This window comes from Lagopus muta, chromosome 8 (genome assembly GCF_023343835.1).
Source record: "Lagopus muta isolate bLagMut1 chromosome 8, bLagMut1 primary, whole genome shotgun sequence".
NCBI classification, from domain to species: Eukaryota; Metazoa; Chordata; class Aves; order Galliformes; family Phasianidae; genus Lagopus; species Lagopus muta.
In genome coordinates, this window is record NC_064440.1 from 26,389,003 (window position 1) to 26,406,333 (window position 17,331).

Consider the following 17,331-nt stretch of genomic DNA (forward strand, 5'->3'; position numbering starts at 1 on the left):
TCTGCAATTAATGCCTGTCAGTGGTGTTTACACATGGTGATGATATTTCATCGGAGAAGGTAACCCTGTTAATAAGTTGCAGCCCTGAGAAATAAGCAAAGGGCTAAGTGCCTTGTAGAGGCTGTTGATCACATGCAGATGCTGCTGGGCACTAGGGTGGAACCTCGCGCATCACCCTGTTTGTTCTCACACAGGGCTCTGCCTATCAGTGGGACTCTGCTCCGGGGTCATCCTGGGAAGCAGTGGGAAGGCTGCAAGGGGAAATACGGCAGCAGAGCTGGCTGGGGCCAGGCAGCAGCTTCTGACAGTGGGGCTTCTGGGGTAAATGCCATGGGTGCCTGTACTTGAAAGCACACAAGCCTCTCTCCAAATTCTTTCTCTGTTGCCTATAGAAGAAACTTTTTGGCTTTTCTTTGAGGTTGTCACCATTCTGCCTCACCACCTTTGGATGCCTTTTTAAGTTATGAGATAGTTTGAGGTGATATTAGCAATCGATGGAGCCCTGAAAGATGAAGGGAGTTTGCGCTGCTCAGCAACCTAAGCCTCGAGTGAAATCTTGGGTTTGAAATGACCCTGTCCAAAAACTTTCCATCAAGTGATATGAAAGGTGTTTGAATCCTCTCTTGGAGACCAGTGGTTGCTGCATGGTAGGGCAAGATGCAAGAGCAATAACAACTGCACTCTGACTCTAACTGCCAAAGCACTTAGAGTCAAAGGCAAGACGAGCATATTCAGCAAAGCAGAAAGTCGTCTTCAAGAAGACAACTTTATTCCTTTATTGGAAAAAAGGTGTTTTAAAAACTTCTTTAAAAAATAGCAAGAAGTAGAAATGAAATGGTTACTGGTTAAGAATGTTTTCATAGCATGCCTATAGAAAACACAGTAGTCGTATGTGCATGCATTGTATTTTACTATTAGTTTGTTACACAGGGTCCCACTTTAAACAAATCATGCCTTTAATGGAGCCAAGTAGTTCCAGTGACCTGGCATTAGGCTTGAACCTGCGGCAGAGCTAGTCCATGGCGGTTCAGATAGCAGTTTGCTTGCTTCCTGTATGGGAACTGCTGAGTCACAGCCTGAACCTCTGATTGATCACCTGAGGTGAGCCATGAGTCAGCCAGAGGAGCACAGGTGAAGGCAATTCACCTGTGCTGCCGGAAGGGGTGGAGCCAGGCTCCCCCCCCTCCTGGACCTATTTAAGAGCTGGCTACCAGTGGGGAAGGATCTCTTCTGGAGATCCCCTCTTTTGGTATCTTCTGGTGAGCTCAACCCAAGGGTAAGCTCTTCCACTTATTCTCTTTTTGTGATCCTTGTTTGCCTTGCCTTACTCTCTTGATTATATTGCGATTATAGCATCTTGATATCTATTGATTATGCACAATTATACTGTGATTATAACATCTTGGTCATACACTTCCTTCTCTGGGGATCGAGTTGTCCCTGTTAAGGCTAAGCTCCACTACTGGTCCTGTATGGCATACTGAGCTGATCAGAAAGTAGAAAGGACTGGTGGGCATTTCCTCCTGTGAAGAACCCTCTCATCCATGCCCTTGTGGAAATACATTTCCATCACTAGGAATCACTCCTCTCTGAGGAGAGTTTAGTATCCAAAGCCCTTGTCCATCCAAAAATAAACTGTGACAGGTTCACTGCAGGACAGATCTTTGTCATAGTGGAAAATGATCTCTAGAAAAGAATACAGAAATTATTTCATTTTTTTCAGTTCTGAACAAATACAGGCTCTCCAGTTAAGGCGCTCTCACGTTTCTGTCTCAGATTTGTCCAGCCATTGAATGTTTAGTGTTCAGTCTTCAAATGTAGCTTGTACTCCATGAATGATCAAGCTGCTTGTTCCTGGACAGCAGAGGCTGTTGACTACAGCAAGTATGATGCCGTGTTTCCATGTAGAATAGTAAAAGCTTTAGTTGTCTTGGCAGGCAAGTTGCTAACAAAGCATTCTGCACAAAACTGTGGCAACTTTTGACATGGACATCAGCGTTGCTGCTTGCTGTGACCAATTTGACCCACCTCATTTTTATGTTTTTCTTGATCTAGCCATGTCTTGAGTTCATGAGCAGGAAGGTGCTCTTGGAGGCATGATCCTCAGCTCCACATAGTCTGTTAACTTCAGCAGATGCTGGATGAGATCTTGAGCGTCTTTCACTCCATTATCTTTGGCGTCTACTGCATAGGGAGCACAGCTTGCAGGCATGCCAGAGCTTCTGAATTTGCCCAGCATCTGCATTCCAGATAACCAAGATGCTTACTTCTTTTAAAAAAAAAAAAAAAAAAAAAGGTGCCTATAAACCATCCTGGAAGTTTATGTTACATCAAAGTTTAGAAGAATGTATAACCATTTCATTCTGCTTCCAGTCTTTCGTGTACAGTTCTAGGTTATCCTTTCTATTTTAGGAAAACCTTTAAACATGATTTGGGGTGACATAAAACAACCTCGCTGGCAGTGTGACAAAGATAGTGCACCCTTTCAGAAAAATCATTGTGTCTATTTAAATATTAGGCTTCAACTTGTTAGTGAAAAATGTGTCGCACACAGCATTTTTTTTTGTGTGTGTGGGAAAATACAGTACAGATTTTGAAGTTTAAAAAAGTCTGGCAAATTACAAATTAGGGTAATAATTCATGGGAGTAATAAAATATCAGACTTTTATTGCTCTATTGAGAAGGGCATTAAAAAGCATCTGGGAACTTGAGGTTTGGGAAGATGGGCTTTGAAAGACTTGGTGGGTTAAATATTAATGTAGAAAATATGGGATCTGTAAATGCCTGGAAATATGCTAATGGGGCTTGATTCGGCCAAGGATCAAGTGTTGCTTTGGGGTGCTGAGTGCCTCTGGGAGCTCCTGCTGACGGAAGGAGCTGAGGGACCTCAGCATCTCTTGGAATCCCATGTGCCTGAGAGCAGCATGCCTCAGCAAGCACACTGAGGGCACTTGGTGTTGGCTGGGCCAAGGGCAAGCCATGGGGGACATGGCAAGGTGAGGTCACCCCTGTAGCTGAGCAGCTACAGGGCCACCCCCAGGCCCAGCAGCTTCCTGGCCCAGGCTAGGCCTCGGGCAGCCAGAAGCCACCCCCCCATGCAGCACCAACCAGCATGGGGCCCATAGGGCATGTGAGAAGCCAAACTGAGGAAGAAACTCAGGCTGGTTTCGTCCAGGCCAGGTGGTCTGGTGCCCTCCCACTGTCACCTCCAGCCAGCTGAAGGAATAGTAGCAGCCAAAGAAGCTGCTCTGCGCCAGCATGGTGGGAGTGTGATACGTTTTGCTTCTGAGTCCAATGAAGCTGGAAAAGGAATTTCATTTTCTACCCATGTCCTCTGACTGGGTTGTAGTTTAGTCTATCCTCCCATGAAGTGACGCTCTCTTTTTACCTTAATTTCACTCATATTTTTCAGCCTGCTATTTGTTTAGATGCTACGGTCTCAAGGGAACTAAGTCCTCACTCGTCAGCCGTTTATTGTTTGTGCTGAGGAAACCAGCCCTTGTTGGCAGTGGAAGCCTCCAGAGGCGTGTGCTTTTCATAATGTTCTTCAACATGGAGCATAGTATTTCCAACCTAACTGCCTTCTTGAAGGCGCTGTGAACACAGAGGCAGACTGGTGAACTCAGGCAAGCCACTTTTCTGCCCCAGCCATCACTGCAAGGGCTGTTCTGGCTTCTCATCACGCTCTGCCTGACCGCCTCCTGCAGTGGCAGGTCACTGAGCCTGCACACCTCTGCTCTTGAAGCACCTTCATTTTCTTCGCACTGTTATTTTTAATACCCTACTCCTATCTCTTGCTGATGGAATTCCTGTGCCAGATGCATCGTTGAGGAGCAGCACAGAGGTGGAAAAGGGCTCTACAATAAGGGATCTCTGGCCTTCACTGGCCACCAAAGAGCTATTGTGGAGCTCTGGAGATACCAGCACCATCGTCAGTGCAAGGTAATGTAGACCTGCAGGACTTCCGGGCCTTTGTTAGCACTTGTCATGGAGTGGAGCAGCAAGGGGGTTGCGTATTGCATTTCCTGAGACAGAATAAATATATCTCAGCTTTCTGGCATTGATTTTTTGACAAAGGATTCAAGAATCTGCAGCTGTGCTGGCTTCCTCGTCCCCTCCCCCACTTTATTACAATGCATGTTGTTCTGAAATACTCAATTCAGCTATAAACAATCTACTCTATCAACAACATGCTTTTGCACTTTTTGAAATGGTGCTTTGAGGCAGATAAATGAAAGTAAGTATGGCAGCTTGCCAGTAAAAATCCTGCAAACTGTATCATCACAGGGGCACTGACTAAGACAGCACATTATTTTATTTACTGTGGAAACTGAAAATCCATTTCTGCCCATACAATAGCTGTTTATTTCATCTTTGCTTGATGTTTGTTCTAATCTTACTTGACACTTCTAGATAGTAATGGTTCGCAAGCTGTTCAGATCAGTGCTCGCAGGGCTCCATCAGCCAGCACTTCTTGCTGGTGGTAGAAGTCCAGCACCCTCTCTCCTGACACATGCCCTCTCATTGGCAGCAAGGGAGACCACCTGAAGGTTGGGCACCAGCATGGTGCAGGGCTAGCTGCACCAGTCCCAGCCTCAGTCCCACAGTTTAGTTTGCACGTGTACCTCTACCAGCCTGGATGGGCACAGGACACATGTTGTGAATGCTTTGCAGGAGGCTAACTTGGGCAGAGGTGCTCCTCAGTTTTTGAGTTTGTCTTTCTAGATGCACAGTTTATCAGAGGTTGACATTAAGAGCTGTTTAAATCCCAGACATCCCATACTACACAGAACTGATTTTGAAATGCAGAGAGACAGGATAGCCAGTGTGCTCCTGCTAAGGCTTGCTGGGCTCAGCCTGGTGCTAGTGATTTCCTAATCCCAGCAATGTGTCCTCTGATGGCGTGGTGGCCCATTCCCTGGCTCCCGTGCTGGTGGAACAGTTCCTGCACCACTCATCACAATGGCTCAGAGAGGAAACCAATGGGAGGAAACCCGGCTGGGGAAGAATGCTGAACCATTCAAAAACCTCTGGAGAGAAAATTAGTAATATTTTGTTTTCCTGAATATTTTCATTGAAATTTTGGGAAAATAATTGCAGATGAAAGATCTCTGTTTTTGTTATTCCATTCTTTATTATTTGTTTTTGCATCCTTGCTTTCTTCTTCTTTTTTTTTTTTTTTTTTTTTTTTTTTTTTGAATATTCTTCCTCCCACTTCTTTCCTTCCTCTCTTTTGTTACACTTTATTTTGTTTGCCACCACAGAAGAAGTGAGGAGGGCAAGGAAGAGAAAGAAATGTCATTAAGTAAAGAAAAAGTATGTTTCCAAATTTTCTTTTCCAGATCTGGTGAAAATGGTTTCTTTTGTTAACTTTCAGATCTTAATAATGGCCTTTTATGAAGAAAAATCAACTGAAAATGATTCTAAGCAGCTGTATTTAACTCTTATTTGGGGAATGCCATTTTATTCTTTGACATAGCCAGAGGCTCCTCTGGACACTGCACTGAGGAGTTCTCCTTCCTGCTTATCCATTATAATTCACCACGCTGAGCAGTCAGGAAACTCCTGAGGAGTCTTTTGGTACTGTTTTTTTGGCCAGCTTAGGCTAAGCTTGTCCTGTTTATAAGCTTGTCTGTACTACTGCGTCTTCCTGTGTCCTCTTTGTTAAAGCATGATGGTGCTTTGGGCATAAAGCTGTGTATGGCATGAGACTGGCAGCTGGGCTGGGGGGGACAGCCATGACAGAGAAGGGTGGCTGAAGATTAATACGAATTACACTGTCTGTAGAGACAGGTTCTTAGAGATGTGTGGGTTCAGCTCTGCTTTTACCAGTCACTCTTAAATGCTATTTTCCATCTGGGAACAGCCTGTAAGGTGAACGTACAGGATTGCTGAGCGCTTTCGGATGGGTGTCAGGCAGATAAGTGGATGTTGCTCTTCGTGCTACCAAATACAGGATATACCTGGGTGGCTGCATTTTTTTTCTGCTTTATCTTACCTTGAATCTATTCAAAACAAACTAGATCTGACAATTACACATATGCAGTGTACACCTGAGACACACAATCGTATTTACAAATCAGCCTAGGGGACTGAAATGCGCGTCTTTGATTAATTTTAGTGGTAAAGTGTCCAAATATTGCACAGCTTTGCAATAAAGCTGCAAACATCAGCTATAGTTCATTGGAGTGATCCTTCTTACTTTTATTTCACAGAACACTTACTAATTCTCAGCCTGTGCTACAGAGCTCGAAGGAGCAGCTCTTTCTGCACAAATGTTTTCTTGGAGAATTCCTCATGGCGGTATTTTGGGTATGCTCACGTATGAACCACTGAAGCATCCCCAGTGCAAACTGCAAGCAGAAAAGGGCTGTGTTTCAGACCAAATGGCTGACACAGTTCAGTAGGCTGTACAGGAAAGCCTGGAGAGGGTTTGCCCATCCTAGGGGTGTGTAAGGTGTGACACCAAAGTAGGGCAAAAAAGCTCAGGAAGTAGACAAGTACAATTTTGACATTTTTAATGTTGCCCTAGTCATTATACAAGCCTATTCTAATATGGCTGGTAGCATACTGATCACACAGGAGCCAGAGCAAAGCTACTGTGAACACACAACTGTTGTGACAGAAAAATAGAAAATGAAATGAAATCTCTCATCAGGGATCTTCCAGAGCATCAGGGATTTTCCAAGGAATGAAATCACACACAAAGAAACAGAAGAACAGTGGGCATTGCAAGGTGTCATGTGTGACAGCAGACCAACATCACCTCTGCTCTTGCTGAGTGTTCCATGTCCCCTCGGGTGGGAGCTGGTGAATGAGCGCCGTGTTCAAATACACAGCAAGGCAGTGTCAGAAATTACTGTAATGAAATGTGTCCTACTGGGCTGCTAGAGCAGAGCCTGAGTGTAGTACAGAAGCACCTCCATGTGCATGTATGGGGATGGCCTCTCCTGAAGCCTGCCCAGCTCAGTAGGCTACATGGGATGGCATTAGGAAGGGCTGTGAATGGGGGACTGTGAGCAAGCTGGGGATCTCTGCAGGGAGGACAGTTAGAAATTCCTACTTGGGCACTCCAAACATTTTGTGAGGGCACCATTTTGTTAGCAGGAAGCATGCTGGCACGTGCTCAGGGAATACACTACTGTGTGACCAGCATAAGTTACTTATTAGTTCAGTTAAGATGTGAAATGTTAAACATTAAATAAGGCTAAGTGAAGTTATGAAATCATAAACAGTGAGTCTGCAGAAAGGAAGAGGCAGGAGGGTCCAAGACGATGGCCCCTCACTACTTGTGGAGATACCCCTCCTGCAGCACTCTTCATTCCTCCAGAGGGTTTCAAGCTCTCACTGGTACCAGCCATGCCCCAAAACTTGTCAGAGCAGGCCTGTGGGGGAAGTGAGTTTAGGCAGGGAGGGGAGAGGGAGCACTTCCTCAGCCTGCAGCCAGAATCTGCTACCTAACAGAGAAAGGACAGTGGGATTTTCCATGCAACAGAGACTGAGTGTGACTGCTGGGGGATAAAGCAGGTGGAGAGATTAGACATGTCTGATGCTGACAGAATGCATGTTTCTGCTTAATACATTGGAGAAATTGTTCAGGAGCAATCCAGCCATGTGAAAATATGACCCTTGTAATACTGCCAAGGTCAGAAAAATCTGAGATCTACTGAGTAAGGGCTGGTCCTGCAAGGAGAAGCTGTCCAGAGCCAGCAAGACCATGTTGCTGGGCAGCTCTCACCAGGGCAGTGTCAGGGCCTCTGCTGCTCTTTTCAGTGCTTGCTTGTGCTCTGCTCGCAAGAACTAAAGTTCCAGGCCTTCTCCAGCCCACCTGGCTCTGGGCGCTTCAATCACTTCTGAGTCTGAAAATCACATTGCTCCAGAAAGGTTCATGAAACTTCTAAGAGGGAGTTGGATCTTCTATAGATCTTCTTTCCATGCTGTTTTCTTTGCCTTTTGCCTTTTTCTCTGTTCTAAAAATGATACAGTTATTAAACAGCTTTCCTTTCTACTTATCAGGGCCAGCTTGAGGAAGAAGGAATTGTGACTCTTCCTGTCTGCAAAAGTATGCCTGCTTTGGAAAGTCCATCTACAAATCCTAAAGAGGTATGTGAACAGTTTGGGGCAGTCCTGGGGAGCACCAAGTGCTAGAAGGAGGACACGTGCTTGTACAGAAACACGATAGACCGAGAGGCGGGAATGCTGTTCCTCTGAAGTTCTCCTTTGGATTTCCATAGATTGACTATGAAAGACCCATACCCTCTAAAAGATTTGGGCTGAAGTAATAGCCAAGTGCTCGTCTCAGGCAATTCAGAACTGCTGACTGTTAGAGCTCTGCCATCCCCTGTTCAGGTAAGCTGTGTGCGGGCAGGCCACTGGCCTTAGGCCTCTAGCAAGGAGGCCTTGGAGAGGTCCTGTGGCTTGTGCTGACCATTTTCATAGTGCCAGGTTGGTGCCCCATCACTGTCACAGCAGCATCCAGTGAGACGTTTGTGGGGAAAGCAGCTCTGGAGATTGTCTGAGTCCCTGTGAAGGGGGGAAAAAAGACGAACTAGCAAAAAGTTAATTAAAACTCTTATTATGAGGTGGAATTTAATACTTTAAAAAAATGCGGTGTGACCCAGTGCAGCACTGCAGCTGAATTAATCATGAATGAGGATAGTAATTTTTAATTTTTGTGCGCATGAGAAAAACACTCAACAGATTTGACAATTAGAGCAGGGTAACAGCATTGCATGGCACAATGTGAAGTAGTTTTTCCCAGTGGTTTTTGAGAGGGAGCTAAACAGATGTGCTCAAATATTTACAAGTGCACAATATTCACATGCTTTTCAAATGCTGACCCTGCTGATTCGCAGAAGTCTGCTTCAATCTGGAGACCAGCTACTGCAGTGACATGGGCTATTTATCATCGGTAACACAGCGGCACTACCGCCAGCTCCCAGCATACTGGTGTGCACAGTCATCTCCTGCTCTACTGGCAGTGCTACACCACCTCAGCAGCTCACCTGAGTCACCGAGGTGGGCCATCACAGACCTGGCAGCAGCAGGTCCTGGTGACTCAGTCCCAGTAGGAGCCTGTGGGGCAGGAGGGGCTCTTATGCCACACCACAGCAAAGAGAAACAGAAAACAGCAGGTTTTGAGGCTCTGTGGAAGGATTTGAGGGAAGCAGTCCCTCAAATCCTTCCACAGAGCCTCAAACCCTGCTGACTTAAGCCTGAGTCAAAATAGAATCCAGCTCCCTCCTCTTGGCTGTTCAAGGAGGTCAACCAATAACAGAAACTGATCCCACTCTAAAAGCAGCTATCTCCTGAGAAGATGCACAAAATACACACGTCTTTCTTAACGTTAAACTTGCTTTATAATGCCAACTGCAATTTTGCTATAATTAAATTTGAGTAGAAAGATTAGATCCGTGCAGACCTGTGTGCAGCACTGGTACCACGTGGGTCACAGAGCTGCTTTCTGTCTTTTCTGACAAGCAACTGCCACAATGTTGAGCTCGAATACTGTAGCTTCTGTTTAGTTATCTGCTCTAAACTATTTATTACCTGCTAGGAAATGATGCAAAAATTCTCTGAGATACACACAAAAATATACCAGCACATCCAAGCTACTGTGCTTGTTGAGGACCATGGTAGGAAATACCTGCTTAGGTTCTGGGAAGTGGTTTGTACAGGGATGAGGAGAAAAGGGAGCATTTCAGATTCAGGACTTTGGGGTTAAACTTTGTGCTCTGCCCCAGGCTCCCTGTTAACGGTTCACAAGTCCTGTTCTTTGAAGCACACTGTTGAACATAGATTCGCACCAGACCAGGTGCACTTTACTGACACCTGCACAACTCATGCACCCTGCCCCACCCTGACAAGCAGTCCTGTGCTGTTCCTTGAGGAGTACTGCTTGACTTACCTGCCTGCACTAGAGCCGGTAGATAAGTCTACTCCAGCCAGGCAGGGCTCTTCCTTGCTTTTTAGCCAGGTTCAGCTCTTCTACCAGCTTGGGAATTCCTTGCATTGAAGGATGAAGGGGTAAGGTCACTAAGGCTGCACCCATTCAGTTCCAACTGAAAAGTGAGTTCAGCTACAGCAATAAAAATTGGAGTAGCACAGCTGAAGGGGAGACAAGAGTGGAGTAGTCCTGGAGGGGCCTGTGTTACATGTTTGCACTATGCAATTCAGTGGGGTGAACAACCAATTGCTGACATCAAAGTGAACACTGAGAGGCCCAGTGTATTTGGGCACTTAGCTACGCTCAGTCACACTTCAATTAAGAGCTGACAATGCCAGCTAGGATTGTCCATGTAGCTACCAGTACAGGGTGTTTCATTGCCTCATTTTCCTCAGAAGGGGCCCAAAGAAAAGTCACGTTTGTTCAGCGCAAGCTGTATTTGGGGAGGATCAGGTAAGCCAGATGGCAGTGTCAGTGATGGATGGTACAGATTCCGTAGGGCTATGCCTGAATATCCTAACTGGAAAAGCCACACTGCACTGTACCTCATTGAGATATTGACTATTGCAGCAGTTGCTTTACACTGTTCAATTGGCTGTGTAATTGCTTTCACAAATTAAACAAAAACAATGGTGAAAATATGTAAAATGTCACCTGGGCTGAATTGTGGTTCAGATCCCCAGTGAAAATGAGTCTGGCAGCTTCCCCTCACTTCTTATTTGCTCAGTTTCAGCTTGAATGCCTTTCTGCTCACCAGCCCAGGATGGTGCTGCAGGTCAGATTTTGATATGTTGTTGGTGCTGCGGTGTGAGAAGCCCTGCTTACCTGGCACAGTCTGGGGTTATTAGCCCCCTGTTTTCCAACCCTTCCCAGTCATCCCATGCCTTGTCTGATTTTTGGTTTGCTGTGGTTGCTCTCCTGGGTTTGTCTGCTTTGCAGGGCAAACAAACAATGCTGCACTTTCCTCTTGAGCTTACGTTTCTTTCCTTGTAGCATTTAGCCCTCTAAATGTGGCAGTCGTTCATCTAGTGAAGGCAACTGAAGGAATGAGAAGGAGCCACATCCTGCAACTGCAAAATGCCAAGTCAGCAGGTCCCAGGCATGCTGACTTTTCCTCCGAGGCAGCAGTCAGACAGTGTGGGCATGCCCTCCTCTATCCCCCATGCTCTTTGGGCAGCAGCTAGAGGGAATTAGCCAGTCAAGGTTCAACCAGGTGCCTCTGCATTTCAGGCTCTTTCCATTGCACATTTGTGGAGGTTGGACTTATCTTCACTTTCTTTCTCTCCTTTTCCAGCCTGTTTATCTCACCTGAGCTTAGGAGCGATGTGGAGCTACTGAATCCAACAAAGCATCAAGAGATGCTGTCACAACCCTACATACAGTAAGTGCAGTTGCAATGGTCCTTCTCACAGATTTGCAAGGAGCAGAGGTTACCCAGATGGCTACAATGCATTATGTCTTCCCAGTGAAACTGAGAGCCTCCGTGCCATTGAGATTTTGAGTTGCCACAGCTGGAATCACAGCCACAGATACAATGTTTTCTGTCAGGCAGGCTGGAGGAGCCCATGTTTCTCATCAGATAGATGAGAAACTTTTTAATAGTTTGCAAAATTATGATAAGCTCTGCAAGGCCATTTAAAATGGATAATCTTCAAGTGGTATTAAGGATTAAAATGGGTCTGCCTTGAATGCCTTAATGGGCCCCTCACAGGCTGTTCAGCGTTATCAAAAGGTGATTTTAAGAGTTTGTAATAAATACGTTCCTTTGGGGAAGATTAGGAAACGGAGTGGGATTTGCCATCCTTCTGCTACCTCCAAATTGCTGTGCTCTAACTGAATTAATTTCCTTAGGTCTTCCTTGAACTCCGGAGTGCCAGTTCACTTCTGATCTATTGTTCAGTGAAGAGGTTTGTCCTTAGGGGGAAATGTTTGCTCCAAGAGCTAGGGCGATTTAGTATTTGATTATCAGCCTAGGAGAAATTAGTCAAATTAGGCTTTGGCTTAGAGAACACTTATGTGTATGTTTAACCTTCCATTCCTGAAGAGTCCTTTAGATTTCAAAGTGCAATGAAATAAAGTGTGCCAGCAGAAATCTTATGGGGACTAGGGACTATGACAGCTATTTATTCTCAAAGCAGCATTGACTGGCCTTGTTCAGAAAGCTTTCCTCAAGCTGGCTCTGCTCGTCCTGTTTAGTGTCCATCTCCTTAGCTTTGTTGCAGTCCCAGCCTCCGTTCACGTGCCTTTTCCCTCAGAAAGGAGAGATGGAACATTTTAGCAAAAAGCTTAGGATAAACATAAAAATAAATTATTTGTGTGACTGTTGCGTCTGTTGAGATCCCTTTTAAGCAGGTAACAGATGATAAATTATTCCTTCTTATTGTGTTCTAGCCTTAAGAGGGTTGGTACTGAAATTACTGGGGGATTTGGTGTTACTTACATTTTAGTTACAATTACTTGGAGATTTTATCTAACCAGATAGAGTTAGTGAAAATACCTTCCTTAAGCATTCATTTGTCATTTCACAGTGTTCCATATTGACTAAGTCCATGTCCTTGGGCAACCAAGTTGTCAGAGTGGTAAAGAAACCACCATAATTATCCTTCTCTGCAATCTGTCTGAGGTCTCTATTTATATATAAATACTGTTGTATGCTAGCTAATGGAGTTAAAGTATGATTATGAAACTTTCACATTTCTCAAAAAGTTGATGGATGAACAGTTTCTTGTGGAGCCCAGCAGACAACATACCACCTACTGCAAGTGTCCTAGCAATTAGCCTTACTGCTATTTCTGGCTGCCTAAAATCAACTTGAACACTGAAACTTACTAATTTGTTGGGAACAGTTTTAGAGAGTAATTTCTTTTGATTTTGCCAAATCTATTTGATCTCTGCTAATTCTAAAGCAGACTTTTACCTCCTTAGCTCCCCATCTGCCTGAACTTTGTGGTCTGGAGCCAGCATTTCCAGTACTTTTGTGTTGACTGACTCAATTATTCTGCTTGCTGAGACACTGAAAACTCTTTAAGACTGAGATTCTCCAAGTTTTCTCAGCGCAATTTGAGGCATTTCTTGAGTGCAATTTGGAGGCCTCAGCTCAGGCATAGTACTGTGGAAAGTAACAACAATATTAGTACACCACTGAAAGATTTCTTACTTCTGTAAGCTTCCTTCAGTGATGTGTATGTCAGCACAGAATACTCAACACTTTGCTCTATCATTGTTGACTAAAGCATAATTTTGTGTTAATGTTGTCCAAATGGATCTTGAATGCAGGATGTTTGATTTCTCAATTTGGTTAAGCATATGATGACCGAAAAAAAAAAACCCAAGAGGTAATACAAGAAGGGAAAACATGAATATAATAATTGGTATTAACCACACATTCTGATGGCTTGAGAAACTGTTGCCTGTATATCCAGCTCATACTGATTTTGGCTAAAAAATAATCATAACTAGAGGTTAGGAGCCAGAAAATGTATTGAATTGGTTTTAGTGACCATTTCAAGGAATAACTGAGGAAGGAGGGAAGGGGGATCTATGAGGCTTCCATTGTGCTAGCTTCATGCTGCTGGTGTTCCCAGTTTGCACAGAAGCTAGAAAACATGGTTGGGCTTGGGAAACAATCCTGTCCCAGCTATGACTACATCCATCTGCTCCTTTTATTGCGACTGTCCCCAGCTAACTGATCCCAATTCAACCCAGCCTGAAGATGCATGCTTCCTAAATTTCAGATTACAGATTTTGAGTCTGTAGTTAGTGCTTAGACTTCAACTATGGGGTTAAGCTCTGAGCCAAGAAATTAAAGTGGGCAAGTGGTCCTATTGCCTTCTGCATTTCACACCCTTAAAGTTAATCCTGTTTTTAGACATGTTGATGAATCAGCCAAACATCTTACTGCTGAAAATGCAGAGATTTTACTTTGACAACATGAATAATTCTGTTAGCCTCTGTGAGTTATTCATGCTTAAACAACAGAACCAACAGTTGAACACCAGGACCTTGCAAATCAGACAATAAGCTGGAAAATGCCACTGAGAAATAGACAACTTTTAATTTTGCCCTGTAGTACAGTGGTATTTAGATATTTTTGCCTGCAGAATCATAACGGGCTATTGAAAGCACGTGTGGAATCTGAAACATTTATGGTGCAAACATCATGTCAGCATTCTCCTACACAAGAGATGATGAAACTTCCTAAGATGAGAGCCTATGTAAATATGTGTTATGCATCAGCTAGGCAAACAGATGAGGAAGTGTTGTTTTTAGAAGCTCCAGATGATGGCCATGATCCTCCAGTGTGATTATTGTAAGGAGAGACATACACCCATGTGCAATCCAACTAATTTATCCTTTGCAGATCCACTGCAGGACCAAGCCACCAGTTCTGCACAGCTGCCAGTGCTGTCTGTGATTCAGGAAAACTGAGAAAAGCTGAAAAGGCTGAACTTGTCACCCTGAAGGAGAGAAAAATGCCTCAGAAAACCTCAGGAACCCTTCCATCCATGCTAAGAGAATATCTGTTCAATTAAACATCTTATACCTGTGTGGCAGCAGCTTGTATCTCTTCATGTGCAAAATCCCTGACTCACTGTTAGTTTCTGCCCATAGTACCTGTCTTAAAACCCCTCAGACTGAGAGGTGACCCTTCCACTGGGTTTGTCTCCTCCTGGCCATTGAAGGTCATTTCAGCAATTCCTGAAGAGCTATCTTCTTTACAGAAAACACTTGAAGCAACAGAGTGATTGCCAGTGTCAAGCCTGGAGCCACAGTCAAAGAAAAGGAAGTGCCCTGCCGCTGTGAAATAAACTTTCTCCAACCCCAGGTTAAAAACAACAACAGCAACAACAAAAACAATTAGACCTTCTACTGCTCAAAGATAGCTATTAATAAACCTGCCATTTTGCACAAGTAACACGTATGTGCATATGTGTCTATAAAGGAAAACCAATTAAACTATCCTCCATAAATTGTAATTGCTTCTTTTGTATTCATATTAATACTTACTTTAAACCCTGATGTCTAACTCTTCATGAGCATTCCTGTCTAGAGAAATTAATTTATGCTTTGTTCTGAAAGCATATCAGCAAATGGGCATTGATGCTGATAGCCATTTATTGCTCCGGCAGTGAGGTTAAACAGCTCGTGCTTTTAACTGCGTGGTACAAAAGATATAAAACTATTTGCTTGAGATATTAATCCAGGATGACCTGATATAACATCACAGTAAAAGAGCTTTTCCCAAAGAAGGGAATTGTGTGCTCTGCTCAGTACCTCCTGCTGACTCTCTGCTCCCAGTGAATAAACACACAGCTGAATTCTCCCAGCCAGGTGTGATCCAGCAATGAACTGGCAGCACATCCTTGTATCTGCGAATGCCAAGTCTGACTCACAGAAGCAGCCCACCGCCAGCTCTGCAGCCAAAATGCTTGCTCCATTTTCTTAAGAATCAACAAAATACCACACGAACAAAAAATTCTCTTAGTATATATCTCCAAAGAATGAAGCACCTTGGCGTACATACAATGAAGCATCATGTGTGAGAATGGTTTTTCGTGACTCAGCCACCATAGATGATTTCATGGAAGCAAAAAGGGAAGCTGTGAGTGAAGGAAATGATAAATGGTCTAATGATTAAAGATGATTTACAAAGTCTGATCTCTACAGATGACCTTGTAATTTGAAGGAGAAGAGCTTAAATGTTGGAATATTTCATCTGAAGTAATCTGTTCACCAGAAGAGGGAAACCACGTGCCCTCAGACTGCAGCTGCTGAATTGTCCAGCATGTTGGCAAACAAAAGTACATGCTCTGTTTGCATATTTGTCCTGTGCCTTTTGTGTCCCAACTTCAATTCTATTCTGTTTCATTCTGTTCTTCTGTTACTCAGAAAAAAACCCTGAAAAACATTAAACTCAGCTCCTCAGCTCTAAGAAGACTCTCATGCAATCATATTATCTCTTGACCATAAAATGCACAAATGGATTTGAGTAAGTCAGTCTAGCTTTGGTTTGGTAATAAGGAAAAAGGGTTAACAAAATACATGTTCATATACCTAAAGATAAGAAAAGTTATGTGATAGATACCAATGTCTGAACAGTAGTCCACAGGATGCAACTCTCACAGAATAGAAGAAAAATCAAGCAACCTCGTGGTTAATTGCCGTAATGGAATACTGATAGTTGCCATTGGCTGAGCAAGAATTCACATGTTGCTGATCCTCTAGTTCCCTGTGATACTTTGGATGTTAAGCTCTGAAGCACTGTTGAATTTGGCAAAGCGAGGACAAAAACCCATTCCTATTCTGAGCATGCTACTTCAGCTACTTGCCTTTCATTCAAGAAAGGGATTTGTTGACAGCAAAATTATTTTCTTAGAAAAACACTAAATGAGAAGATGACAAATGCTGTTGTGAATGTTCACACAACTCCAGGAGCGATCAACCATCATTATTCAGACAGGCCTTGTGCAGGAAGGGATAGCGCTAAAATCTTGAAATTTGGCAAGAATAAGGTTTTCAATAAAGACTAGCACTTAGTGTTCTAGTTTCATTAGCCAGATTCATGCTCATTTGGAATTGACCATGTGCAGTGGAACATCTTGGCTGTATGGATGCAATTAAGAGATGCACAGTGAATAGTTGCCCCGCAGTTAGTGTAACATATGCTCCAGTACTTCCAGACGTGACTACTGTAGTTGGTAGCAAAATCCTGATGTCTTCAACGAAACCTCACAGTTAGTCATATAAAAATCGCTACGTGTGAAAGCAGCTGCTTTTTCCCTCTGTGGAAAATGTGTGGAAATGTGTGATAGAGAGAAGAGGAATCCATGTTGAGGAACTAACTGCAAGGCCAGTAGGTAAAGCCCTGGCTTATTGCATTCAGGAGGCACAACGGTATTCCTGCCCAGTCTGTGACCTGCTGCTTGCCTTCTGGCAGATGCTTTTATCTCTCTTACATTTTGCCGTGTGCATCTCAATAAGAAATCCTCAGCCCAACCCTTGCTAAAGGCATCAGAGCATTCTCCTCAGGTTTCATAAGCGTCCATGTAATGTGCTTAACATTTATATCTCGGGGCCATACGTACAGTAGGCTTGGTCACTGTACCAGACCACTGCCACAGCATCTTCAGCTTGGGGACTGAGGTGCATTTGTTGACTCTGACGCCTTTTTGATATAAGGCAGTAAAAGGCTGAAGTCGAAGTCTTACAAGGCAGCGATCTGAGAAGCAATCTTGGTTGCAGTGGAAGCAGGGGACCTGAATTCTCTTCACATCTGATATGCCAACATCCAGGGCTGAGTTTTGCAAATTGCATGCATTTCCTCGGGGTTCTGCCCAAGCACTGGCTCCACACAAGCCCTAGTGGGACTGTCCCTGGTTCCCCAT

At 44.0% G+C, this 17,331-nt stretch overlaps 1 long non-coding RNA gene across 3 annotated transcripts in view; it reads left to right on the forward strand.

The window, feature by feature from the left end:
- Nucleotides 1-16,563, forward strand: part of LOC125697016 (uncharacterized) — a 170,839-nt gene extending 154,276 nt beyond the window's left edge. The window contains exons 4-7 of one of the 3 annotated variants that reach the window (XR_007378647.1): nt 8,017-8,103; nt 8,235-8,349; nt 11,241-11,327; nt 14,307-16,563. This is a non-coding gene — a long non-coding RNA (uncharacterized LOC125697016). Of the gene's footprint in view, nt 1-7,686; nt 7,885-8,016; nt 8,104-8,234; nt 8,350-11,240; nt 11,328-14,306 lie in introns of those variants that run through there. The other 2 variants (XR_007378645.1, XR_007378646.1) reach the window with 2 other exon arrangements.
- Nucleotides 16,564-17,331: the final 768 nt, after the last annotated feature.